The sequence below is a fragment of the Lepidochelys kempii genome, chromosome 14, assembly GCF_965140285.1.
Source record: "Lepidochelys kempii isolate rLepKem1 chromosome 14, rLepKem1.hap1, whole genome shotgun sequence".
NCBI classification, from domain to species: Eukaryota; Metazoa; Chordata; order Testudines; family Cheloniidae; genus Lepidochelys; species Lepidochelys kempii.
This window is the reverse complement of record NC_136393.1, coordinates 30,787,707-30,815,694: the sequence shown is the minus strand read 5'-3', so window position 1 is coordinate 30,815,694 and position 27,988 is coordinate 30,787,707. Positions and strand designations below refer to the sequence as shown.

The window sequence follows — 27,988 nt, the reverse complement described above, 5'->3', positions numbered from 1 at the left end:
CTCTTCAGCCCCCCTCCTGCTCCCATGCCTCATCCCTGTTCACCTCTAACAGGGAATCGCAGCCAGCTCCGCTGGGAGCAGCCTGGGGCCAAACCCTCCCCCTGCAGCCAGGATGGCACCGGGGGGCACCGCTCCCTGGGGATGGGCAGGTCTCTCTTACCTTCCCTCCAAGCGGTGCCCTCCCCGGGAGCAGGGCCTGGGGCCTGGGAAGGGGGGTCCTGGCCAGGCTGGGGTCTCTGCACCGGGGGGAGGCTCCTGGGAGCAGCGGGAATGTTACTGCTGGAGATTCCCCTCTCCCGGCTGCAGCCAGGGCCCCGGGGTCCCCAGCAGCAGCCGCCGGGGCTCGGGGATCTTGCAAGGAGCGTGGGCTCCTCACAAAGCCCCAGAGTCACTGCAGCGAGAGCGAGTCACTTCCGGCTGTGGGCCTGAGTGACCCCAGCGATCGCTCCCAGGGCCGCATCCCAGCTGCTCCTGGGTCCTAGCGATCAAGGGATTGCACTGAAGCCCCCTGCCCCAGACCCTGCCTCCTGAGGGGTCCACGTCCCATGGGCACAGGCAGCCTCTTTCGGCATTAACGGAGCGTCCTGCATAGAAGCCACCATGTCAGTGAGCAGAAAGGAAACGTCCAGGTGTCGGGGAGGGGGGAGAAGAGTTGTTTCTATGGAGACTGGGGATTGGTGCAGAGAGTCCCTAATTTCATCAAGGGCAAGGGGGTGTTGGATCTTCTGGGTCCTAGAGAGGCTGCCTAGAGGCCGGAGCAGCTGGGGACACGTTTCTCAAGTTGCAGTGGGGGAGGTTTAGATTGGATATTAGGAAAAACTTTTTCACTATGAGGGTGGTGAAACACTGGAATGCGTTACCTAGGGAGGTGGTAGAATCTCCTTCCTTAGAGGTTTTTAAGGTCAGGCTTGACAAAGCCCTGGCTGGGATGATTTAACTGGGAATTGGTCCTGCTTTGAGCAGGGGGTTGGACTAGATGACCTTCTGGGGTCCCTTCCAACCCTGATATTCTATGATTCTATGATTCTCAGGGCACCCCACCCTAGACAAAGGAATGTAATTTCCCTCCCCGCCTTCCCCCGCAGTTACTGCCATAGGACTTTGAAAGACCATGAGAATGTATTTACATCTCGCTTGCACAGACCCATCAAGCTAACCAGGGTTGGAGCGACCCCATCAATTGCACCAGAGGGGGCTGGAACTAAACGATTTGTATTTTAGCAGACACAGGTCCTGTGGGGGAGAAAGCAGCAAGACAGGGCCCTCAAGACAGATGGGACAGGTCCTGTGTTAATGAGCACTGCAGTGTGTGATCCTCTCATTAAAGATTATATAGCAAGGCACAGACACAAGGGGGCTGAATTAACAGGGCCTAGACATCCTTGATTCTGACAATGCCTAACTGAGACTGCTCAACTTTGCACCCTTAAAAATAGGTTTTTACTGTAATATTTTGAGGGTAAGGTTGATATAGATCCCCTCCAGTTTTCCTGCTCCACCATATGATTATTTAATATGCAGATATTCTACCCTCCAATCTTGCCCCCTTTCTCACCAATCAAATATTGCTGCACAGATTTCCCCTTTTCTTCACTTGTTGCATTTTACTGCAGTCCCCTTGAGATGCTGATAATTTTCTCGCTGGATTACTACTATAATCTCTGCATAAAGATTGTGTTTTTTCTTTAAATACTCACTTGATATGAAACCTTTCAAATACAGGTATTGCTTTTTTCCTGTGTACTTAGCCAATTTGTGTCATTCTTAGATTTTCCCACTATAAACTCTCTACAGTCACAGATTTGTTCTGTCTCTAACTGCTGAATAATGAAAGCGTTCCTCAGTTTGGGAGGAGAATTACTGCCCTGAGTAATTGCTACAGACGGGGGTGTAGTAGAGAAAGAGCCTGGAGAAGTGGGCTTGGAGCAAGATCTCAGGCCTGAACCAGAGGCTGTGAACCCAAGTCAGGCCATGTATTAAAGCAGATGCTCACAAGTTCACTGCCCTGTACGTAAACTTGGCAAAGTTGCTGCTGCTGTACCAGGCACTAGAGATTTACATAGATATATCCGAGATAGGACAGATACATCCCAGTCTAGTACAAGAGAGGATGGTTTGACAAACAATGGATAGGGATGTTTTGTCTAAGATATCAGGAAGAAGGCAAGGAAATGGACAGCTGTTATGACACATGTAAGGAGGGGCATAAGTTGTGTATTCTAGTTGTTTGTTTCAGTCTATAAATTTCGAGGCACTTTGCCTTAATTCTTTGTTCAGCCACTGACTGAGCTATTCCTGGATACTAGGCACTCGTGTGTCAGTGTACCTGTAACAGCAGAGCCAGGGCGCTGGGACTGTGCCTAGAGGGCAAAAAACATGGCCCAGTGCCTTTGTCACTGAACCAGGCCTGTGGTTGTTCTTGACAAGTAACATCGAAGACTGCTGAATGAGCAGTCTCCCTTATCTGCTATTAATAATAACCAAGGGCAGAAGCACCAGGCAGCCTGAGCAGCGTTATGAAGGCAACAATGTTACAGCCTTCAGAACTTTGCAACACTAAGTAATCCTATCGAGGTCTGCTGAACAAGCTATCTGAGCAGAGCTGGACAGCACACTGAAAGAACACACAAGCAGGGCCGGTGCAATCACTAGGCGAACCAGGCAGTAGCCTAGGGCGCCAAGTGGTTGGGGGAGGCGATGGAGCAGAGGTAAGCTGGGGTGAGGGGAGGGCCGCCTGCAGCAAGTAACGGGGGGCAGTGCACAGGGGAACCGCCCGCCGCCCCAGCTCACCTCTACTCCGTCTCCTCCCCTGAGCACCGCCCTGCTCTGCTTCTCTCCCTTTCAGGCTTGTGTGCCAAACAGCTGATGGGCGCCGCACACCTGAGAGGCGGGAGAAGCGGCGGCGTGCTCGGGGAGCAGGCGGAGTAGAGGTGAGCTGGGGCGGGGAGCTACCTCGGAGGGGCTCCCTGGGCCAAGGGGGAGGCAGCAGCGGCGGGGAGCTGCCCCGGGGGGGCGCCTCAGGGTGGAGGGGGGGCGGGGAGCTGCCAGAGGGGCGGGGGGCAGCACGAGGTGGAAGTTTCACCTAGGGCGTGAAACCTCATTGCACCAGCCCTGTACACAAGGGTGGCACTAGGAGTGGAGTTGTTGGGACTGTAGCCATGCCAAAATTTGCCTTAGCCCCCCATGCCCACCCCTCCAATTGAAAAGATCAAAGCAGCCACTGCTCTCTGGCTGCCCAGCTCTGAAGACAGAGCAGAGAGAGCGGCAGCTGCTAATGGCGGCTATAGGGGCTGGTACATACAACCTACCTCAACCCCCCCCCCCCCCACAGGGGTTGGGGAGAGCATGCAGAAGACCTTGGAAAGATGAAGTCAGGTGTCTTTTTCAGGTATCTGTTTTTGTGGGGGTTGGGTTGGGTTGTTTTTTGTTTTTGGCAAAATTGCGAGAAATGATGTTCTCTTTTGCTCCAAAGCATGGTTTGTTGACTGTTGGGAGTCTGAGTGTCGCTTAGGGTGTGAGAGGTCCTGGGTTGTCCTGATGGCTGGAATTCTTTCCGGCCAGGGTGTCCCCCCAAATGTACCCCACGGGGGTAAAGCTCCCCAGCACAAGCCACATAGCAAGGCTTAATAGTTGAGCTGTAGTGGAGGGTGGTAAGGCTTTCTTGTTGGTACGCCCAGGAAGGGGTGAGGCTTAAGGGGCGGCCTCTGGAGGTGGAGGCTGAGAGGTCCCTGGGGCCGATCCGCGCACCAGGCAGAGGCACACATGTGCCCCAACCCCAAAGGCCAGAATGGAGCATCCAGCTCAGCCAGAAAAGAGCAGCAGGATCTGGGGGTACCTGGACCCCATCCATCCACCTGTCAGGGTCAGCCCCCCAAGTCAAGAAGGGTGCACCCAGATCAGCCAGAAAGGAGAACTCTTGCAGCTTTCCTTTTGGTTTTCATCTACCCAGTTTTCCCCTTATTGTCATCGAGGGCTCAAAGTATCCCTTCGTGGGAAGCGAAGACGCAGGCACTGGATTCTGCCTAGTGGGAGCCAACCGCACACACAACACAGACTGTTGCCTAGGGTACTGTGGCACTCTAGGAGTGCCATTTCCACATGGTTAAATTTTACACCTAGATTTGGCTGTTGGCTTTTGGCCCAAAATTCTGAGGCCTGCAGCAATGGCTAAATGTGGCTTGTTGGTCTAGGGGGTCTGATTCTCGCTTCGGGTGCCCGAGGGCCCTGCTGCAACTCCCAGACTAGCCCGCCCTATGGGTGTGTTTGCTGCTGTACCTTCCCATTCACAGGCCCCTTCTGCCTGGGTGTGTGGCTGGTTGTTTGGTTTTGGAAACTCCTGTGGAATGCAACTATCCTTAGAGTTCCAAAAGAATTTGTGGGACGAGGGCACAAGTCTCCTTTTGGGTGCAAGAGATCCCCGCTTCAAGTTTCGTCCAAGCCCTTGCCAAGGCAATGGTTGCAGCTGACTTTTTAGGTTTTTTGCCTGTGTTTTTCTCCAACATCCTGTGGAGGGAGAGCTGTATTAAGGTCTAAATTGGATTTGTTGGTCAAGGTGTATCATTCTCACCTCGGGTGGGAGAGAGTGCAGAGAAGACCTTGGAAAGATGAAGTCAGGTGCAGTACATTTTCAGGTGCCTGTTGTTGTGGGGGTTGGGTTGGGTTGTTTTTGCTTTTTGGCAAAATTGCGAGAAATGATGTTCGCTTTTGCTCCAAAGCATGGTTTGTTGGCTGTTGGGAGTCCGGGTGACGCTTAGGGTATGAGAGGTCCTGGGGTCAAGTACCTGACAATCCCTCTCCAAAGGGTGCATTTGCTGCTGTCCCTTTGTTTGTTTTCCCTACTTTTGCCTGGGTTTTTCTCCCAAATAGTGCGGCGTGAGAGCTGCATTAGGGTGTGTCAAGGTTCCTTCCCCACTCTGAACTCTAGGGTACAGATGTGGGGACCTGCATGAAAACCTCCTAAGCTTACTTTTACCAGCTTAGGTTAAAACTTCCCCAAGGTACAAATTATTTTACCCTTTGCCCTTGGATTTCCACTGCCACCACCAAACTTTATCTGGGTTCCTGAAAAAATGGAGTTTGGATACGTCTTTCCCCCCAAAATCCTCCCAACCCTTGCACCCCACTTCCTGGGGAAGGTTTGTTAAAAATCCTCACCAATTTGCATCGGTGACCACAGACCCAAACCCTTGGATCTTAGAACAATGAAAAAGCATTCAGTTTCCTTACAAGAAGACTTTTAATAGAAGTAAAAAGAAAAGAATCACCTCTGTAAAATGAGGATGGTGAATACCTTACAGGGTAATTAGATTCAAAACATAGAGAATCCCTCTAGGCAAAACCTTAAGTTACAAAAAAGACACACAGACAGGAATATTCATTCTATTCAGCACAGCTATTTCCTCAGCCATTTAAAGAAATCATGATCTAACACATACCTAGCTAGATTACTTACTAAATTCTACCTAAATTCTAAGACTCCATTCCTGTTCTGTCCCCAGCAAAAGCATCATACAGACAGACACAGACCCTTTGTTTTTCTCCCTCCTCCCAACTTTTGAAAGTATCTTGTCTCCTCATTGGTCATTTTGGTCAGGTGCCAGCAAGGTTACCTTTAGCTTCTTAACCCTTTACAGGTGAGAGGATTTTTCCTCTGGCCAGGAGGGATTTTAAAGGGGTTTACCCTTCCCTTTATATTTATGACAGGGTGTGAAGCCGGTTTGGTGCTCCAGGGGTGTGAGAGACGATGGAGATGACCTTGGAAAGGTGAAGTTCGGCACAATACTTTACAAGTTTTCTGGCTAGAGTGGCCTGTTCTTTCTGCCAAAATTCTAAGGCACACCGAGTGTGTCCCTTGTGAGGGAGGTTTGTTGGTCTTGGGGTAGGTGTGACACTCTGTTTTTGGGGTAATACCCTACACCCCCATGTTCATCCTTATAATATAATTGTGTGCTATGCAATGGAAGTTTTGTCACTTTGGGTGTCTTTGGAAGGATCATGATGCACTTAGCATTGGCCCTGTGTCCCCCTTCCCCCCCCCTTTCCCGGGCTGGGGGGGGCCTGTGTCCCCCTTCCCCCCCCACTTTCCCGGGCTGGGTGGCGGGGCCTGTGTCCCCCTTCCCCCCCCACTTTCCCGGGCTGGGTGGCGGGGCCTGTGTCCCCCTTCCCCCCCCACTTTCCCGGGCTGGGTGGCGGGGCCTGTGTCCCCCTTCCCCCCCACTTTCCCGGGCTGGGTGGCGGGGCCTGTGTCCCCCTTCCCCCCCACTTTCCCGGGCTGGGTGGCGGGGCCTGTGTCCCCCTTCCCCCCCCTTTCCTGGGCTGGGGGGGGGCCTGTGTCCCCCTTCCCCCTTCCCCCCCCTTTCCTGGGCTGGGGGGGGGCCTGTGTCCCCCTTCCCCCTTCCCCCCCCTTTCCCGGGCTGGGGGGGGGCCTGTGTCCCCCTTCCCCCTTCCCCCCCCTTTCCCGGGCTGGGGGGGGCCTGTGTCCCCCTTCCCCCTTCCCCCCCCCTTTCCCGGGCTGGGGGGGGCCTGTGTCCCCCTTCCCCCTTCCCCCCCCCTTTCCCGGGCTGGGGGGGGGCCTGTGTCCCCCTTCCCCCCCCGTTTCCCGGGCTGGGTGGGGGGGCCTGTGTCCCCCTTCCCCCCCCCCTTTCCTGGGCTGGGGGGGGCCTGTGTCCCCCTTCCCCCTTCCCCCCCCCTTTCCTGGGCTGGGGGGGGGCCTGTGTCCCCCTTCCCCTTTCCCCCCCCCTTTCCCGGGCTGGGTGGGGGGGGCCTGTGTCCCCCTTCCCCTTTCCCCCCCCCCTTTCCCGGGCTGGGTGGGGGGGGCCTGTGTCCCCTTCCCCTTTCCCCCCCCCCCTTTCCCGGGCTGGGTGGGGGGGCCTGTGTCCCCTTTCCCCCCCTCTTTCCTGGGTTGTGGGGGGGGCCCTGTGTCCCCCTTGCCCCCCTTTCCTGGGCTGGGGGGGCCCTGTGTCCCCTTTCCCCCTTCCCCTCTTTCCCGGGCAGGTGGGGGGGGCTCTCTGTCGCCCTCCCCCTTCCCCCCCTTTCCTGGGCTGGGGGGGCCCTGTGTCCCCCTTCCCCCCTTTCCTGGGCTGGGGGGACCCTCTGTCCCCCCTCCCCCTTCCCCCCCATTCCCGGTCTGGGGGGGCCCTGTGTCCCCCTTCCCCCCTTTCCTGGGCTGGGGGGGCCCTCTGTCCCCCCTCTGTCCCCCTTCCCCCCCTTTCCCCGGCTGGGGGGGCCCTCTGTCCCCCCTTTCCCTTCCCCCCCTTTCCTGGGCTGGGGGGGGCCCTCTGTCCCCCTTCCCCCCTCCCCTCGGGCTGGGGTGGGCGTGGGGCCTCTCGGGCCCCCTTCCCCCTCCTCTCCTTGTGCTGGGGGGCCCCTCCATCCCCTTTCCCCCCCCTCCCCTCCCCTCTCTCCTAGGGCTGGAGGGCCCCTCCGTCCCCCCTCGTCCCTTCCCCCTTCCCACCCTCCTCGGGCTGGGCCTGTCTGGTGACTCCCCCCCCACCCCCTGTCTGCTCGCTGTGGATGGGGCACCTGTGTGGAGCATGGAGCTACCTGGGCCCTTTCCCTCCCATCGCCCCAAGCCAGTTCGGGGGGAGGTCATCAGCGCACTCTTGCTCCTTGTACCCCCAACCGTGGTTTCCCACGGGCATCCTCCCCCTGCCTGCGTTCCCAATGAACAAGGGGGAAGGAAAGGGCCACTCCCACAATTTCCCCGCCCCTCCCCCCATGGGGGAAGTTTTGGACATGAAGTTTTAATGGTTCTGTTGCCCACTGGGTGGGCACTTGGCCTTAGAAAATTACTGAAGTGGAAATCGATAAGTTGATTAAAATTGATCATTTCAATTGAGGCGTTGGACTTGGTGATTTAATTGCCTTGATTTTACTCAATCCATCCTGGTTCTCTCCCCCGCCCACCAACTCCCCACTCCTGTTAGGATTCTCGACTTGCTCTCGATTGCGGGAGGTATGTGTGGGGAGGGAGGGTTTTTTCCTCCTGTCAACCCCAGCTGGGTGCCTGTCACGCGGGGGTGGTGCGCGGCGGGTGGGGTCCGTGGCAGATCAGGTCTCTGAAGCCCTGGGGGGTGGAGGGGCCGATGGTGTTTAAGGGGGTTCAATCATCATGGCACAGCCTCTGGCTGGGGGTTGGGCTGCTGGGCAGGGAACGAGAAACCACAAATTGTGCCCCACCCCCCACTGACCTGTCCTGCTGGGTCCCTCTCGACTTTCAGATCGGCCGGAGAGTCCGGAGCAGGGTGTGCGGGGAGCCAGGGCCAGGACCCCCACCCCAGCTTGGCTTCGCTGCTGCTGAATCGGACCCAGTCACAGAGAGGAGCCGACCCCAGCCCAGCGTCTCCAGCAGCGTGTGCAGCCCGAGCGTCGCTGAGAGAGACGATGGGGCCAGCACCTGGACCTGCTGGGAGCGAAGAGCCGCTGCAGGAGTGGCCTGCTGAGGGCAAGGGACACCTGGAGACTGGAGGAGAGCCAGGTAATGGGGTGTCGCTGCTGGGAACAGGCTGGAGAGAGACACTGAGGCTGCCCAACATGGGGCCAGGCTCTCAGTGGCAGCAGCCAGTGCCCAGCAATGCCCCGTCTGTGGGCAGCAGGGACTGGATCACCCCCAGGGGCTCTCAGGGCACCGATCCCTGGCTCACAGCTGCTGTCTGGCGCACACAGCGGTGGCTGTGGGGCTGTGCAGGGTTTTCCTGGGCTGGGTGTGTCAGACCCCCTGTGACAGCCCTGGCCCATCTCTGCCTGGTTCGTTCTCCCCCCTTCTGCTGTGTATGGCCAGTGTGAGACCCCAGTGTGCGGGGACAGGGGCACTCGGCAGTGTGGGCCCAGCCAGCGCTCGGCAGGGGGCAGAATGGGGGTGGGGATGGTGGGGGGGCAGTTGGAGCAACTGCCACCAGGACATGCGGGTCCTTATCTCTGTGCCCCTGAGCTCACCAGGCCTCCTGGCAGCCTGGCTGGGAGTGCCCAGGGGAGGGCACTGGGCTGAGAGGAAGGAGGGGCTGTTCTGCCAGCCCCAGCCGGCCTGACCCTCCGGGCTCCTCTCCCAGAGCGTCTGAGGGAAGGAGCAATCGACAGAACGGTGCATGTTCGAGTCCAGTGGCTCTCAGCCTTTCCAGACGACTGTCGCCCTGTCAGGAGGCTGATTTGTCTTGCACTCTCCTAAGTTTCATCTCACTTAAAAAAACTACTTGCTTCCAAAATCGGACATAAAAATACAAAAGTGTCACAGCCACTTTTCTGGAAAAATTGCTGACTCTCTCATTGTTGCGTATTTAATTATGAAATAGATCAATTGGACTATCAACGCTGTACCTTTCCGTGTATAGTCTTTCGAGCAGTATAAACGAGTCATTGTCTGTATGAAATTTTAGCTTGTACTGACTTAGTGCTTTTTATGTAGCCTGTCGTAACACGAGGCAAATCTCTCAATGAGTTGATGTGCCCCGTGGAAGACCTCTGCTTACCCCCAGGGGTACACGAACCGGTGGGTGAGAACCACTGTTCTAAGGCAGCTCCAGCCCTGGTGCTGTCGGGGAGACGTGTCCTTGTGGCCCTGCCTGACGAGTCTTTCTGTTTCAGACCCTCATCGTAATTGCAGAGATGTTCCCCTCGTTGGCGGGTGGCGGGTCTTGCTCGCACCACATGTCGCTGTCTCATTCTCAGTGTGGAGACCTAAGCTTCCGTCACCTGAACCGGGGCCCGTTGCTGGATCGGATACCGAGGGAAATGCTACTATTTCTCTGAGGCCGAAAGGAACTGGACCTGCAGCCTGACCCACTGCTCTGCGCTCAGCGCCTCCCTGGCTGAGATCAACAGTGAGCAGGAAATGGTGAGAGATGCTCGAATTGCAACGTTCTGGTCTTGGCTCAGCAGCTGCTGCAGGAGAACCTGGGCTCGAGGAGCAGCTCTGAGTAAATGAGCTTCCAGTTGCTGAATGCCAGGCCTGGCTGGCTGGCCCGGGGCACCTCTAGTGTCCGTGTCTGACTGCAGGGATCACTCACTGTCAGCCCTCTCAAAAGGAGACCACCCCTCTCGAGGGCAAGGCTGGCTTGAGTGTCTTCTGGGTGGCGTGGGGCCAAAGGGGTACTGAGATCCCAGATTGACTTGAAGAGCCAGTGCTCTTGGGTAGCCAGATGAGAATGGGGGGGGGGCTCCTCTTAGCCCTGGCCCCTTCTGACTGAGGATTTGGTGGCTCTTCTCTCATCCCTGGCCCTTCCCAGCACACCTTATTGAGATCAGCTGGGCTCTTTCCTTCCCCTTCCCCTGTGATGGGCAGGGGAGCTCAGCTGTTCTGTAAGGCGAGGCGAGGTTTGGGATAGGAAAGTTAATACTGAATTACCCAGAGCTGGGCAAGAGGGAGGCGAAAATCCCCAGCCGTTCCCTGAAAACAGAGCCCTTCAGTGTATCCCTGTGAGTCTCTGGTGCACAGAGCCTGTGCTCTGACCCCACCTCTCCCTCTGCTGTTTTTAGGCTTTCGTGCTGCGCTATAAAGGCAGATTTGACCACTGGATTGGCCTCCGGAGGGACCCTGGGCAGCTCTGGAAATGGGCCAATGGCACCAAATTCAACAACCTGTAAGTCTTCTGTGAATTCCCTGGGCTTTGGGTCCCTGGCGTCTGAGATAGCGAGTTCAGGCCGACGCACCAGTCAGTGCTATGTACTCTGTGTATTAGTGATGGGTGGAAGCAAGTGTTGTCTGCTGGGAGACTGGCCAAAGCTTTCAGATCTGTCTGGCTTTAGTGGGGCCATCTGCGTTAAAGATGCCTGATAGTCACAAATGCTGAGTGCCTGGGGCTGCCATGAGAAGTGGGGTACAGTAGAGATGGCCCAGACGACATCCCAAGAGGGATTTCAGTGGGATGTGGATGTGATCAAATAACCAAACCCCAGTTGAGCCGATAGCAGGGTTTGACCCTGGACCATCAGCACTGAAAGAACGGCAGAGTAGGTCACGCTGGCGGGGGAGTGGCACTACATGTCCAGGAAAGCATAGAGTAAAGAACAGTAAAAATCTTAAACGAACCCAACTGTATCCTAGCATCTCTAAAGAATAGGAATTCCACACTTGAAGAATAAGAATCTAGCAGCAGGAATATACAACTGACCAGGATGGTGACTTTGAAATTCACTGAGATTAGAGAGGCTACAAAAGCAGAAAACCCAATAATAATGGGGGTTTTCAACTATCCCCATATGATTAGAGATATGGAACAGCTTCCATATGAGGGGAGACGACTAAGGGGGGGATATAGGAGGTCTATAAAATCATGAGTGGGGTCAAAGTGAAGAGGGAAGTGTTATTTACGCCTTCACGTAACGCAAGACCTAGCAGTCACACAATTAAATGAATAGGCAGCAGGTCTGACACAAACAAAAGGAAGTATTTCTTCACACAACACAGTCAACCTGTGGAGCTTGTTGCCAGGGGATGTTGTGAAGGCCAAGAGTATAACTCTGTTCAAACAAGAAGTAGATAAGTTCACAGAGGATAGCTCGACCAGTTCCTATCAGCCAGGATGGTCAGGGATGCAACCCCATGCTCTGAGTGTCCATATACATCTGACTGCCAGAAGCTGGGTGTGAATGGGATGGATCACTCAATACTGACCCTGTTCTGTTCATTCCCTCGGAAGCACCTACCACTGGCCAGTATCGGAGGACAGGACACTGGGCTAGATGGGCCATTGGTCTGACCTATGTGGCCAGTCTTATGTACTTACAGCTGAATGGCGTTTTCAAAAAAGCCCTTTGCGATTGATGGGAAGCTGGAAAATGTGCCCCGAGGAGGCTTAGGAAACAAGTCCGTTGATGACCTGTTGTTTGATCCCAGTCAGATATTTTCACATATTCCAGCAAGGATGCCGTGATGTCGGCAGCAGTCTGTTTTTGTGATTGCCTCATGAGCCCATCTATTAGCCGGCCTGTTTGGGGTCTGTCCACACCGCAGCTGGCACCATGCCATTGCAGAGAAACTAAATGAATTCTTTGCAGCAGTCTTCATGGCTGAGCATGTGAGGGAGATTCCCAAACCTGAGCCGTCCTTTTTAGGTGACAAATCTGAGGAACTGTCCCAGATTGAGGTGTCATTAGAGGAGGTTTGGAACAATTGAGAAACTAAACAGTAACAAGTCACCAGGACCAGGAACTCAAATGTGAAATTGCAGGACTACTCACTGTAGTCTGTAACCTATCATTTACATCCGCTTCTGTACTCGATGACTGGAGGATAGCTAATGTGACGCCAATTTACCGGAACTGGGTAAACAGGCATCTCAGTGGGGTGTTAACCCTGAAATCTGCCACCCTGCGGGTGCCCACCCCAGCAGAAGGCTCTGGGTGCATTATTGCCATCTCCTCAGAGCTCGTCTGGGGTGATGCTGGTGGGGGAGCCACCCACAGCCATCTGCTCAGGTGGCTGTGGGCTGGGTTCTCCCTTCTCTGGGACAGATCTCACCCCGAGCCAGAGGCTGGTGGCCTGAGGGCAGGGAGATCCCGGCCTGCCCAAAGAGTAGTGCTGGGCCTCCTCCCAGCCCAGCACATGACTACTGTGAGTAGCCAGGATGGGACCATGGGGCAGGATTTGCCTGTGGGCCTGGATCCCACCCTGTTCCCAGGTGGGAAGCGCTGGCCTCCAGCTCTCACGGGAAGCTCTGTGTGAGTGGCTGGGGTCACCCCATGGCCACTGGGTTTGTGCTGCTGGCATTTCACTCCAGCCGCCCCCTGCAATTCAGCCTGTCCTGACAGGCCTCTGGCCTGAGAGCTGATGTAAACTGTCCATGGAGCCCTGGACCCAGCTCTTCTGTGCGGCATTACGGCTGCTCCTCGCCACGCTGAGAGTCACCTGGAACCTGCGCCCAGGGCAGTTTGGGTGGGTTGGGCCTGCAGGGGCCCATCCAGACCCAGCTGGGTGTGTGTGGGGGGGAGAGTAGGACCTGGGTTAATACCCACCCAGCATAAATGGTCCATGGAGGTCAGGTGATCTTCGAACCTCTCCTGGCCTTGCTGCCCCACTGCCCCCTTTCTATCTGGGGCCTGTGGCAGGTGCAGGAAGGGGAATCGTGAGGGGCTGTGAGTGCAGCAGCTCCCTGCACTGTGCGACAGTGTCTCTCCCTGCCTGTGACTGATGGGAAATGTCCAGCTCCTACCTGACACCAGCTCCCTGGCTTCTCTCTTGCAGGTTTCCGATAGGAGGAGACTGCACGTATCTGAACGGTGTGAGTGCGGTCAGCAGCTTGCGATGCAGCAGTGAGAGACACTAGATCTGCACCAAACCCGATGCATTTACACAGGCACAGGAGGCTGCAGTGGAAGGGGGCTGGTAACAACAGTATTATAGAATCTAGCCCTGGAAAAGCCTAACTGTGATTTCTTGTGACCATCACATCTGAGCAATTCCAGAATATCGGGGAATGCTCTGTGCATCACTGGGTTACTTCCCTGTCTGGCCATCCGTGTATTGTGTGCCTGATGTTGGATGTCTCTTTCCACACTGAGCTAGGTGCAAAATTAGATTACAAAATCCACAAAAAAGGAAATCTACAGGAAGAAACTTACAGCAGGGGGCTGTGTGTGTGTCCATCTGTGGTGTTTAAGCATAAAGACAAAGGATCAGTCTGATCTCTCTCGGTGTGCAGAGACATACTAGATCCTTCCCCTCGGAGACAAACTGACGGTATGCATGTCTCCTAAAAGAAGGGTCCGAGCCTGCCTGGCTGTACAGTGCTGCAAGGATTTCGGGTGAGCTGTACTTGGTTAGACAGGAGAATACCTTGTTAGTTCAGTCTAGGCTCTAGAACGCATGTTATGACTTTGTTATATGTAACCATTTGTTTCCAACACTTTCACTCGACTCTTGGCTTTGTTGAACTGAGGCGTGATTTCTCTGTGAGCCTATGGCAGCGCTGTGTGTTAAGTGGAGCAGTGATCTGAGCTGGAGCTGGTAAGCTGGGGCTGAGGATGTTACTGTTCCTTTGGAAATAGTGAACCTGTGAATACTACCGGTGCCCAGGGGACCAGGGACTGGACGCTCCAGACAGATGTTCAGAGGGCTTGAGGGCAGAGTGGGCCTATTGCTACCCTGCAGTGACGGCAGGCCCAGCAGCGAGTGCGTGTGGCCAGTGGAGTTGGGAAGCTGACCCCTGGCAGGCACAGACAAGGCTCCCTCAGGCAAAGGGCAGGTGGTGGCGAGGTGCCTCCCAGCCCTGGGTACCCAGGTACATTGCAGGATATTAACTTACTGCAGGTTTGGGGCAGTTAGAAATGACACCCCAAGGCCCCAGCCCAGTGAGGAGGACCGAGGAGAGGAACTGTGACTGCGCGGGGCACCTGAGTCCCAGCCCCGCCCAGAGTTCTGCTCTGCCTAAAGCCCCAGTCCCGCCCCGTGAGTAGGGCTTTACCAAATTCATGACCATGAAAAATGCATCACAGCCTGTGAAATCTGGTCTCCCCTGTGAAATCTGGCTCGGCGGGGGAGGAGGGGAATATGTCACAGTACTGCCACCCTTACGTCTACCCTGCCTTCAGAGCTGGGCGGCCAGAGAGCAGCAGCTGCTGGTCTGGTGCCCAGCTCTGAAGGCAGCACTGCTGCCAGCAACAGTGCAGAAGTGAAGGTGGCATGGTGGGGGGGGCAACCTTATGGGGGGGTGATGCGGGCAACTGCCCCGAGCGCGGTGGTCAGGAGGGAACCCCGCCACCCGCCAGCTCCAGGCCCTTTTAACCTCTGAGTGCTGGACCCTGGAACGGGGGAGGGGCAGGGCTGGGAGCATCCCGGGCAGGGGCTCCTACCATGTGCCAGGCTCTAGCTGCAAGTTCGGGCTGGGCTGGGGAGGAACAGGACCTCGTCCCCTGCATGGGCTGCTCCCAGGGCCAGATCAGAGCCACTGCCAGGAACCTCCCCCAGCAGCAGAAACCTCCCTCCTCCGTGGCTGCCGGCCGGGAGCCCAGCTCTGAAGGTAGCACCACTGCCAGGAGCAGTGCCGAAGTCAGGGTCGCAATACCGTGACACCCCTCCCCCAATAGCCCTGAGACCCCCCATGACCCTCTTCTGGGATGGGATCCACACAGTTACAACAGGGTGACATTTCAGATGGAAATAGCTAAAACTGAAATTTTTAAAAGACTTCTAAAAATCTCATGACCATGAAATTTACCAAACTGGATGGGTGAATTTGGTAGGGCCCTACCCAGGAAACTAAACAGGGGGTACTTCACATTACAGATACACAAATGTGGATCCTCAGTTGCACTGTTTATATCACGGCCGCTTCTTTCTGGCAGATCCATTTGAGCTCCGCGGCACACATCTCAGACAGAACCTGGCTGCCTTTTATCCACCCGCAGCTGTTCCCATCAGCAGAGCCTGAGAAGCTGCAGAGTGAGAGAGAGTTCGTGCCACTGTGGGTTCCTGTAACAAGGAAAGGCCCAGGGGTGAGTCTTTCCTCCCCCTCCCTGTACTGGGGGGCTCTGGTATTGTCCTTCATCTCTAACTTTCCTGCGGAGCATCAGTCGAGAAGACGTCCCAGGCTGTGAGATGACTTAGGGCAGTGGCTCTCAACCTTTCCAGACCACTGCACCCCTTTCAGGAGTCTGATTTGTCTTGCGTACCCCAAGTTTCACCTGACTTAAAAACGACTTGCTTAGAAAATCAGACCTAAAAATACAAATGTTGCCACAGCCACTATTACTGAAAAATGGCTGACTCTCATTTGTACCATACAATTATAAAATAAATCCATTGGAAATAAGTTTTGTACTTATATATCCGTGTATAGCATAGAGAACAGTTTAAACAAGTCAGTGTCTGTCTGAAATTTTAGTTTGCACTGACTTCGCTAGTGCTTTTTATGTAGCCCGTTGTAAAACTAGGCCAAGATCTAGATGAGTTGACCTACTCCTTGGAAGACCTCTGTGTACCCCAGGGATACCTGTACCCCTGCTTGAGACCCACAGAGTTAGGGGGTCTGGAGCAAGGACCATACGAGGCTGAATCCCATGGGGTGGGTGACCTGGTACTTGTTCATTGGAAGCGCCACCTTGATCTCCTACATCTCAGCTTTCCTTTAAAAATGAAGTCTGATGGGTGAGAGGAAACCTGCACCGTGCGACCTGGGTAACGGGACAGCTGCAGGGAGCTGAGGACTCGGGACAGCTGCAGGGAGCTGAGGACTTGTCCAGATGAACGGTTAGGGCTGGATTCACAAAGAGACTTAAGAGGCTAAAGGCCACTTCAGACACCTCCGTCCCAGAACCACATCCCCCTGGGATTCACCAAACCCCAGCTCACCTGTCACCAAATCCTGGAAGCGCCTGAACTTGCTTGGTGCCTCAATTTTCTGAGTCAAAGTTTAAGAGGTGTCTGTGTGCGCCCCGAGCACCTGTGCTGCTCCCTCCCTCTAGGCTGCTGGCTGCCTAAGCCCCAGTACGATCCAGGAGCCAGTCTCCGCCTGACTTGCCTTGGGGCCCCAAGCCAGTGGGCATGTTCAAAGGACCCGTACCAGCTTGGGCCCCACAGGTGAGCGTCCACAAACTGGCAGCAAGGAGCATGCAGCCGATGAATGCATCCGATGAAGTGAGCTGTAGCTCACGAAAGCTTATGCTCAAATAAATTGGTTAGTCTCTAAGGTGCCACAAGTCCTCCTTTTCTTTTTGCGCATACAGACTAACACGGCTGCTACTCTGAAACCAGAGAGGAGCAAGCGCTTCCTGGTAACATTTAGCCCAGGGGTTCTGGCACTCACCTGGAAAGTAGGAGACCCCAACTCAAGTCCCCCTTGTAGCTGGGTAGGAGAAGGGATTTGAACAAGCATCTCTCACCTCTTAGGAGTAGGCTCACGCCACTGAGCTAGGGGACAGTCTGAGGTGGTGGTGGTGGGGGTCCCTTATTCTCTCCTGTTAACCCTGTTCCAGACTCGGGATAAAGAGTGATTGGAGCAGAGAGACTAACTGTCACCTCGGGGCATGATGCAGAGAGATGATTTCTAGCCCCCACATTTCACTTCTAAAAGGGGAACCACAAAACCATGTGGATGCTTGTTGGATGGAAATTGCACAGAGCTGTCACCAGGGTCAAATGTCTCCTAGTATCACGGACACGACTTAAAAACAGCATGAGAGGCTTGGACAAGGGGCTTGTCTACATTCACAGCGCTGCAGTGAAGACGCTACCTATGCTGACCAGAGTGCTTCTCCCATCAGCGGAGCCAATCCCCCTCCCCAAGGGCGATAGCTATGGGGACAGGAGAAGCGCTCCCCTCAGTGTAGTGCTGTCTACACTGGGGGTGAGGTCAGGATACCTGCTTCGCTTCGGGGGTGGATTTTTCACACCCTTGAGCAACATAGTTAGACCGCCATAAGTCTGTAATGTAGACCGGGTCTAAGGGCAGGTCTACACTACCCGCCGGAAATGCAGGTAGCGATCTATCTATTGGGGGTTAATTTATCACGTCTAGTCTAGACGCCATAAATCGAACCCCGAGCGCTCTCCCGTCGACTCCGGTACTCCAGCGCCATGAGAGGTGCAGGCGGAGTGGATGGGGGAGCGCCGTGAAGATGCCAAGGTAAGTCGAGCTAGATACGTCCACTTCAGCTATGCTAGTCTCCTAGCTGAAGTTGCATAGCTTAGATCGATCCCCCCCCCCACACACACCCAGTGTAGACCAGGGCTAAGTGTGTACCCCAAATAAAAAAAGACAGGAGGAGGACCAAAAAAATGCTATCCTGGCTAAACAGCAGAGTAATGGAGGCCATTAGAGGCAAAAAGCATCCTTGAAAAACTGGAAGTCTAAACCTAATGAGGAAACTAGGACAGAGCACAAACTCCAGCAAGTAAATTGTAAAGTATAAGGAGGCAGGGCAAGGAAGAGTTTGAGAAGCAACTTCCTAAAGATGTTTCCACGGTAAACATCTGATGAAGTGAGCTGTAGCTCACGAAAGCTCATGCTCAAATAAATTGGTTAGTCTCTAAGGTGCCACAAGTACTCCTTTTCTTTTTGCGAATACAGACTAACACGGCTGTTCCTCTGATTCCTAAAGATGCAAAACCTAAAAAAATTAAGTACATTAGAAGTAGAAAAATGTAAGGTCCCTCACCAAAGGCTTTTAAGCAAAGGAAGCTGTCATGGGATAAGGTGAAAGGTCCTCTCATGGATCAGTAACTGGTTAAAAGATAGGAAACAACAGGAATAAATGCTCTGTTTTCACAATGGAAAGAGGAAAATAGCTGGGTCCCCTAAGGATAAGTACAGTTATATCCATATACAACTGCTTCTACCACTATTGCTTATGCCAGCTCCCCTGATCCCCCTCAGCGACACTGCTATACACACAGAGATATTGGGAGAACTGCAGTTACACTAGGGCCTTTGCTGGCACACCTCTGTTAGGAAAAATACCCTTAACCAACCTAGTTACGCTGCTAAGACTTTTCAGTGTAGACCAGGCCTCAAACAGACGTTGGACATTTAACATGAGCAAGTTATACAATGGGAGCTTTTCCCAAACATCTCAAAGAGTAAACGTCAAGCAGCACTCACCGCACTGGGTCTAATGGGGAACCGTCCACCCAGGTCCATTTCCCCCCTGGGGGTGTCACTTTAAGGCCAATCCAGATGTAGTTTGCATCTTGTACAACATCTTGTATGAAATCCTGTGATGTGCAAAGCAGAGGGAGTGGGGATGAGTATCTTGTAACATGCTAGAATTCCCTTAGTGATCCCTGTCACGGAGTGTGGGGGAGTCCAGGCCCTGCACTCCTCTTCTTGGGATTCACTGAGACTCTCAGCCAGCCAGTAAAACAGAAGGTTTATTGGACAACAGGAACACAGTCCAAAACAGAGCTTGTGGGTACAACCAGGACCCCTCAGTCAAGTCCTTCTGGGGGAGCAGGGAGCTTAGACCCCCAACCCTGGGGTTCCCTGTGTTCCTCCACCCAGCTGGAAACTGAAAACTAAACCCTCCTAGCAGCTCTCTCCTGCAGCCTGTCTTCCCATTCCTGGGCAGAGGTGTTACCTCCCCCTCCCCCTCCTGGCTCAGGTTACAGGCTCTCAGGTCTCCCATCCCCAGGGCACATTCCCAGGTCAACACTTCACCCCTCCCTGCTGCGTCACATCCTCACAATCCCATGAAGTGCCTGCTCTCTCCTTCAGTAGCTCTGCCCATAATGCCAGCCCCTGAGTTAGTTCACCCTCTCCCCTGGGTGGGCAGGGTCCCAGTGCAGCTAAGCGTGGCTCTCTCTATGCAGACATGGTAACATCAGCACCAGTCCTTGGTGGCACAGGGTGAGCTGGCCCTTTAAGGGAGTCCTGGGTTGAGCCTCACCTGTGACTAGGTGCCCCTGGACTCAGAGGCAAAGGTGATGGAAGCAGGTGACCAGGAGCCAGGCCTGGTGGGGCTACAAGGGCAGCCAGTCTGGGCAGGGAGAGATTTGATGGGGTAGGAGGTTTGTGTGAGTAGCTCTATGCAGAAGGGCTCTGCTGAGCTCTCAGACAGAGAGCCTGGGAGTGAAACGCCTACAGGAGCCAGCTGGGCAGTCTGGGGTGGGAAAGCTGTGGGGTTCTTGTTCTGAACGGTATGTTAATAAGCCAGACCCCTAGAAGGGGAGAAAACACCCCAGTGTGGAGTTTGATTTGCAGGGGGGGTGGTGGTGGTAGAGTCAGGCTGCACTGGGATTGTAACTAGTGACACACGTCTTTCTCCAGCTGGAGTTGGATGAGCCTGTATTTTATGTTACCATCTCCTCCCGGTTCTGGATCACGAGCATGCGAGAGTGCTTCCCCGAGCAGTCGTCACGGCTCCCAGTCTAGTCTTTACGCTCCTTAGACAGCCAGTAGCACTTGTCCCCATGCAGCAGCCAGTCCCTGGGGTAGAGTTTGCACCCGGATCCCTCTGGAGGGAGAGATGGGAACCGAGGTGTCATTAATTCTGAACCTTCAAACTACAGCTGGATGAAAACTCTTGTTCAAAGTTGTTTTTTAATGGAAAATGCCATTTTGAGCCAAATGAAAGGTTTTATTTTGATTGCCATTTTTCATTTTTTGATGGGGGAGTGGACTTAAAATGGAAATACTGGTTTTGAGGGTGGGAGGGAGGATTTCATTCAGTTTTGGAGGGGAAATAAACATTTACTCTTAACAGTTCCCTCCATTTGAAAAGTGGCGGAGGACTTTCACTTTTCTACTTCCTTCAAAGGACATCAAACTGTCATTTCTTTTCACGTTTTTCATGACCTAGGCTTACACTGTATCAGCTCTAGTTCTAGACATTGCTGAAGTTTCCCCTACAGTTGTGTAAAAAGCAGGGCTGTCAATTAATCGCCGTTAACTCACGTGATTATCTGAAAAAATTAACTGTGATTAAAAAAATTAATCGTGATTAATCACACTGTTAAACAATAGAATACCAATTGAAATTGATTAAATATTTTTGGATGTTTTTCTACATTTGCAAATATATTGATTGCTATTACAACACAGAACACAAAGGGCACAGTGCTCACTTTACATGATTATTTTTGATTACAAATATTTGCACTGTAAAAATGATAAAAGAAATAGTATTTTTCAATTCACCTCAAACAAGTCCTGTAGTGCAATCTCTTTATCATGAAAGTGTAACTTACAGATGTGGATTTTTTTCTTACATAACTGCACTCAAAAACCAAACAACGTAAAACTTTAGAGCCTACAAGTCCAGTCAGTCCTACTTCTTGTTCAGCCAATCGCTAAGACAAACAAGTTTTGTTTACCTTGACAGGAGATACTGCTGCCCCCTTCTTATTTACAAGGTCACCTGAAAGTGAGAACAGGCATTCGCATGGCACTTTTGTAGCCGGCATTGCAAGGTATTTATGTGCCAGATATGCTAAACATTCATCTGCCCCTTCATGCTTCGGCCACCATTCCAGAGGACATGCTTCCATGCTGATAATGCTTGTTAAAAAAAAATAAATGCATTAATTAAATTTGTGATTGAACTCCTTGGGGGAGAATTGTATGTCTCCTGTTCTGTTTTACCCACATTCTGCCCTATATTTCATGCTATAGCAGTCTCGGATGATGACCCAACACATGTTCATTTAAAGAACACTTTCACAGCAGATTGGACAAAATGCAAAGAAGGTACCAGTGTGAGCTTTCTAAAGATAGATTCAGCACTCAACCCAAGGTTTAAGAATCTGAAGTACCTTCCAAAATCTGATCGGGATGGGGTGTGGAGCATGCTGTCAGATGTCTTCAAAGAGCAACACTCTGATACGGAAACTACAGAACCCAAACCACCAAAAAAGAAAATCAACCCTCTGCTGGTGGCACCTGACTCAGATGATGAAAATGAACATGCCTCGGTCCGCTCTGCCATGGATCGTTATTGAGCAGAACCCGTCATCAGCATGGACGCATGGCCTCCGGAATGGTGGTTTAAGCATGGAGGGACATATGAATCTTTAGCACATCTGGCACATAAATATCTTGTGATGCCGGCTACAACAGTGCCATGCGAACGTCTGTTCCCACTTTCAGGTCATATTGTAAATAAGAAGTGGGCAACATTATCTCCTGCAAATTGTAACCAAACTTGTTTGTCTGACCGATTCGCTGAAGTAGGACTGAGTGGACTTGTAGGCTTGAAAGTTTTACATTGTTTTATTTTTGAATGCAGTCATTTTTTGTACATAATGCTACATTTGTAAGTTCAACTTTCATTATAAGGAGATTGCACTCCAGTACTTGTATTAGGTGAATTGAAATATTCTCTTTCTTTTGTTTTTTACAGTGCAAATATTTGTAACCAAAAATATGAAGTGAGCACCGTACACTTTGTATTCTGTTGTAATTGAAATCAATATACTTGAAAATGTAGAAACCATCCAAAAATATTTAAATAAATGATATTCTCTTATTGTTTAACAGTGCAATTAAGCGTGATTATTTTTTTTAATCGCTTGCCAGCCCTAGTAAAAAGCCTTCAGGCTCAATGTAGTAGTGAGGGCTTTTCTCAGGGTCAGCACTCAAACAGCCGGACACGCTGTAGGTCAGGAAAGCAAGGTGCTGGGAGGCCAGAGAGGAGAGAATTCACTCCAAGTCTTTACACGGAGTTGCTCTCTTACGAATGATCTGCTCTAACTCAGTCACAAGTTCTGGGCTCGATGTAGGAATCACTGGCTGGGAGGAATCTCTGGCTTGGTGCATTCAAATGTAATTCCTTGAGGTTTGACGGTGTGAGCTTATAAAAGCTGAACAGGGACAGACCCAGGCTGTTTACCAATGGGAACCCTCAAGGGAAACTCAGTGTTGAAACAAATAAGACGGATGACACCCCCGACTAAGCCCTGGTCTACACTAGGACTTTAGGTCGAATTTAGCAGCGTTAAATCGATGTAAACTTGCACCTGTCCACACAATGAAGCCCTTTATTTCGACTTAAAGGGCTCTTAAAATCGATTTCCTTACTCCACCCCTGACAAATGGATTAGCGCTTAAATCGACCTTGCCGGCTCGAATTTGGGGTACTGTGGACACAATTCGATGGTATTGGCCTCTGGGAGCTATCCCAGAGTGCTTCATTGTGACCGCTCTGGACAGCACTCTCAACTCAGATGCACTGGCCAGGTAGACAGGAAAAGAACCGCGAACTTTTGAATCTCATTTCCTGTTTGGCCAGCGTGGCAAGCTGCAGGTGACCATGCAGAGCTCATCAGCACAGGTGACCATGATGGAGTCCCAGAATCGCAAAAGAGCTCCAGCATGGACCGAACGGGAGGTACGGGATCTGATCGCTGTTTGGGGAGAGGAATCCGTGCTATCAGAACTCCGTTCCAGTTTTCGAAATGCCAAAACCTTTGTCAAAATCTCCCAGGGCATGAAGGACAGAGGCCATAACAGGGACCCAAAGCAGTGCCACGTGAAACTGAAGGAGCTGAGGCAAGCCTACCAGAAAACCAGAGAGGCGAATGGCCGCTCCGGGTCAGAGCCCCAAACATGCCGCTTCTATGATGAGCTGCATGCCATTTTAGGGGGTTCAGCCACCACTACCCCAGCCGTGTTGTTTGACTCCTTCAATGGAGATGGAGGCAATATGGAAGCAGGTTTTGGGGACGAAGAAGATGATGATGATGATGATGAGGTTGTAGATAGCTCACAGCAAGCAAGCGGAGAAAGCGTTTTTCCTGACAGCCAGGAACTGTTTCTCACCCTGGACCTGGAGCCAGTACCCCCCGAACCCACCCAAGGCTGCCTCCTGGACCCAGCAGGCGGAGAAGGGACCTCTGGTGAGTGTACCTTTTAAAATACTATACACGGTTTAAAAGCAAGCATGTGAAAGGATTACTTTGCCCTGGCATTCGTGGTTCTCCTAGATGTACTCCTAAAGCCTTTGCAAAAGGTTTCTGGGGAGGGCAGCCTTATTGCGTCCTTCATGGTAGGACACTTTACCACTCCAGGCCAGTAACACGTACTCGGGAATCATTGTAGAACAAAGCATTGCAGTGTATGTTTGCTGGCATTCAAACAACATCTGTTCTTTATCTCTCTGTGTTATCCTCAGGAGAGTGAGATATAATTCATGGTCACCTGGTTGAAATAGGGTGCTTTTCTTCAGGGGACACTCAGAGGAGCCCGTTCCTGCTGGGCTGTTTACCTGTGGCTGAACAGAAATGTTCCCCGCTGTTAGCCACAGGGAGGGGGGAAGGTTGAGGGGGTAGCTACGTGGTGGGGGGAGGCAAAATGCGACCTTGTAACGAAAGCACATGTGCTATGTATGTAATGTTAACAGCAAGGATTACCCTGAAAGAGTGTAGCCACTGTTTTATAAAATGTGTCTTTTTAAATACCGCTGTCCCTTTTTTTTTCTCCACCAGCTGCATGTGTTTCAATGATCACAGGATCTTCTCCTTCCCAGAGGCTAGTGAAGCTTAGAAAGAAAAAAAAACGCACTCGAGAAGAAATGTTCTCCGAGCTCATGCTGTCCTCAGACGAATGCGTGGAGGCAAATAATGTCAGAGTGCAGGAAAGCACAAAATGACCGGGAGGAGAGGTGGCGGGCTAAAGAGAGTAAGTGGCGGGCTGAAGAGAGGGCTGAAGCTCAAATGTGGCGGCAGCGTGATGAGAGGAGGCAGGATTCAATGCTGAGGCTGCTGGTGGACCAAACCAGTATGCTCCAGTGTATGGTTGAGCTGCAGCAAAGGCAGCTGGAGCACAGACTGCCACTGCAGCCCCTGAGTAACCAACCGCCCTCCTCCCCAAGTTCCATAGCCTCCACACCCAGACGCCCAAGAACGCGGTGGGGGGGCCTCCGGCCAACCAGCCACCCCACCACAGAGGATTGCCCCAAAAAAAGAAGGCTGTCATTCAATAAATTTTAAAGTTGTAAACTTTTAAAGTGCTGTGTGGCATTTTCCTTCCCTCCTCCACCACCCCTCCTGGGCTACCTTGGTAGTCATCCCCCTATTTGTGTGATGAATGAATAAAGAATGCATGAATGTGAAGCAACAATGACTTTATTGCCTCTGCAAGCGGTGATTGACGGGAGGAGGGGCGGGTAGTTAGCTTACAGGGAAGTAGAGTGAACCAAGGGGCGGGGGGTTTCATCAAGGAGAAACAAACAGAACTTTCACACCGTAGCCTGGCCAGTCATGAAACTGGTTTTCAAAGCTTCTCTGATGCGTACCGCGCCCTCCTGTGCTCTTCTAACCACCCTGGTGTCTGGCTGCACGTAACCAGCAGCCAGGTGATTTGCCTCAACCTCCCACCCCGCCATAAACGTCTCCCCCTTACTCTCACAGAGATTGTGGAGCACACAGCAAGCAGTAATAACAGTGGGAATATTGGTTTCGCTGAGGTCTAAGCGAGTCAGTAAACTGCACCAGCGCGCCTTTAAACGTCCAAATGCACATTCTACCACCATTCTGCACTTGCTCAGCCTGTAGTTGAACAGCTCCTGACTACTGTCCAGGCTGTCTGTGTACGGCTTCATGAGCCATGGCATTAAGGGGTAGGCTGGGTCCCCAAGGATACATATAGGCATTTCAACATCCCCAACAGTTATTTTCTGGTCTGGGAATAAAGTCCCTTCCTGCAGCTTTTGAAACAGACCAGAGTTCCTGAAGATGCGAGCATCATGCACCTTTCCCGGCCATCCCACGTTGATGTTGGTGAAATGTCCCTTGTGATCCACCAGAGCTTGCAGCACTATCGAAAAGTACCCCTTGCGGTTTATGTACTCGGCGGCTTGGTGCTCCGGTGCCAAGATAGGGATATGGGTTCCGTCTATGGCCCCACCACAGTTAGGGAATCCCATTGCAGCAAAGCCATCCACTATGATCTGCACATTTCCCAGGGTCACTACCCTTGATATCAGCAGATCTTTGATTGTGTGGGCTACTTGCATCACAGCAGCCCCCACAGTAGATTTGCCCACTCCAAATTGATTCCCAACTGACCGGTAGCTGTCTGGCATTGCAAGCTTCCGCAGGGCTATCGCCACTCGCTTCTCAACTGTGAGGGCTGCTCTCATCTTGGTATTCATGCGCTTCAGGGCAGGGGAAAGCAAGTCACAAAGTTCCATGAAAGTGCCCTTACGCATGCGAAAGTTTCGCAGCCACTGGGAATCATCCCAGACCTGCAACACTATGCGGTCCCACCAGTCTGTGCTTGTTTCCCGAGCCCAGAATCGGCGTTCCACAGCATGAACCTGCCCCATTAGCACCATGATGCATGCATTGGCAGGGCCCATGCTTTCAGAGAAATCTGTGTCCATGTCCTGATCACTCACGTGACCGCGCTGACGTCGCCTCCTCGCCCGGTATCGCTTTGCCAGGTTCCGGTGCTGCATATACTGCTGGATAATGCGTGTGGTGTTTAATGTGCTCCTAATTGCCAAAGTGAGCTGAGCGGCCTCCATGCTTGCCTTGGTATGGCGTCCGCACAGAAAAAAGGCGTGGAACGATTGTCTGCCGTTGCTCTGACGGAGGGAGGGGCTACTGACGACACGGCTTACAGGGTTGGCTTCAGGGAGCTAAAATCAACAAAGGGGGTGTCTTTACATCAAGGAGTATTTCAGGCAGGACTTCACGGAGGGTTCCAATAAGAAATGGTGCACCTAAGTTATTGTTCTTATTGGAACAAGGAGGTTAGCCTGGCCTCTGATTGATACATGGCTAGATTTACCTTGCTGCACCTTCTCTGTGAGTGACTGCAGTGTGACCTAGAGGAATGAGTCCCCTAGACGGGGGAGGGGGGAAGCAAATGAGTACAAAACAAATCTGGTCTATTTCTTGTTTTGATCCACTCCATCTATCTTTTACATCTTTGGCTGGCAGCAGATGGTGCAGAAGGACTGCATGCCATCCACATCTCATGGCTGCTCGGCAGAAGATGGTACAGTACGACTGCTAGCCATCCTCATCTCTTGCCTGCCTGGCAGAAGATGGTACAATACGACTGCTAGCAATCCTCATCTCTTGCCTGCTTGGCAGAAGATGGTACAGTACGACTGCTAGCAATCCGTATCGCCTGCCTGCTCACCATAAGACGGTTCAATAGGACTGACTGCAGGACTAAAGAGAATGAGCTGGTCAAGTCACTCCAAATTTAGTCCCTGCGCCCATGTCTGCCCAGGCGCTCCCAGCCGACATGGCCAGGAGCACCTCGGACACGACGAGGACGACTACCAGTCGTACTGCACCATCTGCTGCCAGAAGGCAATGGGTTGCTGCTACTGTGTAGCAAAGCCATACTGCGTCTGCCAGCACCCAGGAGACATAGGGTGACGGTTACCTGAGCGGGCTCCATGCTTGCTGTGGTATGGCGTCTGCACAGGTAACTCAGGAAAAAAGGTGCGAAACGATTGTCTGCCCTTGCTTTCACGGAGGGAGGGAGGGAATGGGGGCCTGACGATACGTACCGAGAACCACCCGCGACAATATTTTAGCCCCATCAGAGTGCTCCATTGTGACTGCTCTGGACAGCACTCTCAGATGCCCAATTGTTTGCCGTTGCTCTGACGGAGGGAGGGGTGACTGAGGACACGGCTTACAGGGTTGGCTTCAGGGAGCTAAAATCAACAAAGGGGGTGTCTTTACATCAAGGAGTATTTCAGGCAGGACTTCACGGAGGGTTCCAATAAGAAATGGTGCACCTAAGTTATCGTTCTTATTGGAACAAGAAGGTTAGCCTGGCCTCTGATTGATACATGGCTAGATTTACCTTGCTGCACCTTCTCTGTGAGTGACTGCAGTGTGACCTAGAAGAATGAGTCCCCTAGACGGGGGAGGGGGGGAAGCAAATGAATACAGAACAAATCTGGTCTATTTCTTGTTTTGATACACTCCATCTATCTTTTACATCTTTGGCTGGCAGCAGACAGTGCAGAAGGACTGCATGCCATCCACATCTCATGGCTGCTCGGCAGAAGATGGTACAGTACGACTGCTAGCCATCCTCATCTCTTGCCTGCCTGGCAGAAGATGGTACAATACGACTGCTAGCAATCCTCATCTCTTGCCTGCCTGGCAGAAGATGGTACAGTACGACTGCTAGCAATCCGTATCGCCTGCCTGCTCACCATAAGACGGTTCAATAGGACTGACTGCAGGACTAAAGAGAATGAGCTGGTCAAGTCACTCCAAATTTAGTCCCTGCGCCCATGTCTGTCCAGGCGCTCCCAGCCAATGTGGCCAGGAGCACCTCGGACATGACGATGACGGCTACCAGTCGTACTGTACCGTCTGCTGCCACAAGGCAATGGGTTGCTGCTACTGTGTAGCAAAGCCGTACCGTGTCTGCCAGCACCCAGGAGTCATAGGGTGACGGTTACCTGAGCGGGCTCCATGCTTGCCGTGGTATGGCGTCTGCACAGGTAACTCAGGAAAAAAGGCGTGAAACGATTGTCTGCCCTTGCTTTCACGGAGGGAGGGAGGGAGGGAACGGGGGCCTGACGATATGTACCCAGAACCACCTGCGACAATGTTTTAGCCCCATCAGGCATTGGGATCTCAACC

At 52.7% G+C, this 27,988-nt stretch overlaps 1 protein-coding gene and 2 pseudogenes across 4 annotated transcripts in view; 1 reads left to right on the top strand and 2 right to left on the bottom strand.

The window, feature by feature from the left end:
- The window catches only part of LOC140898247 (zinc finger protein 707), a 30,963-nt gene extending 30,382 nt beyond the window's left edge, over nt 1–581 (bottom strand). For all 3 annotated transcript variants that reach the window (XM_078848840.1, XM_073311818.2, XM_073311817.2), the window contains exon 1: nt 161–581. The gene's annotated coding sequence lies outside the window, so the exon portion shown is untranslated. The remainder of the gene's footprint in view (nt 1–160) is intronic.
- Nucleotides 1–27,988, bottom strand: part of LOC140898205 (uncharacterized) — a 203,793-nt pseudogene that overhangs the window by 8,357 nt on the left and 167,448 nt on the right.
- On the top strand, nt 492–14,476 carry LOC140898243 (C-type lectin domain family 2 member E-like; annotated as a pseudogene). The gene is made up of 6 exons (XR_013634626.1): nt 492–602; nt 5,704–5,763; nt 8,220–8,476; nt 9,580–9,829; nt 10,471–10,574; nt 13,178–14,476. The product of XR_013634626.1 is annotated as a C-type lectin domain family 2 member E-like (transcript).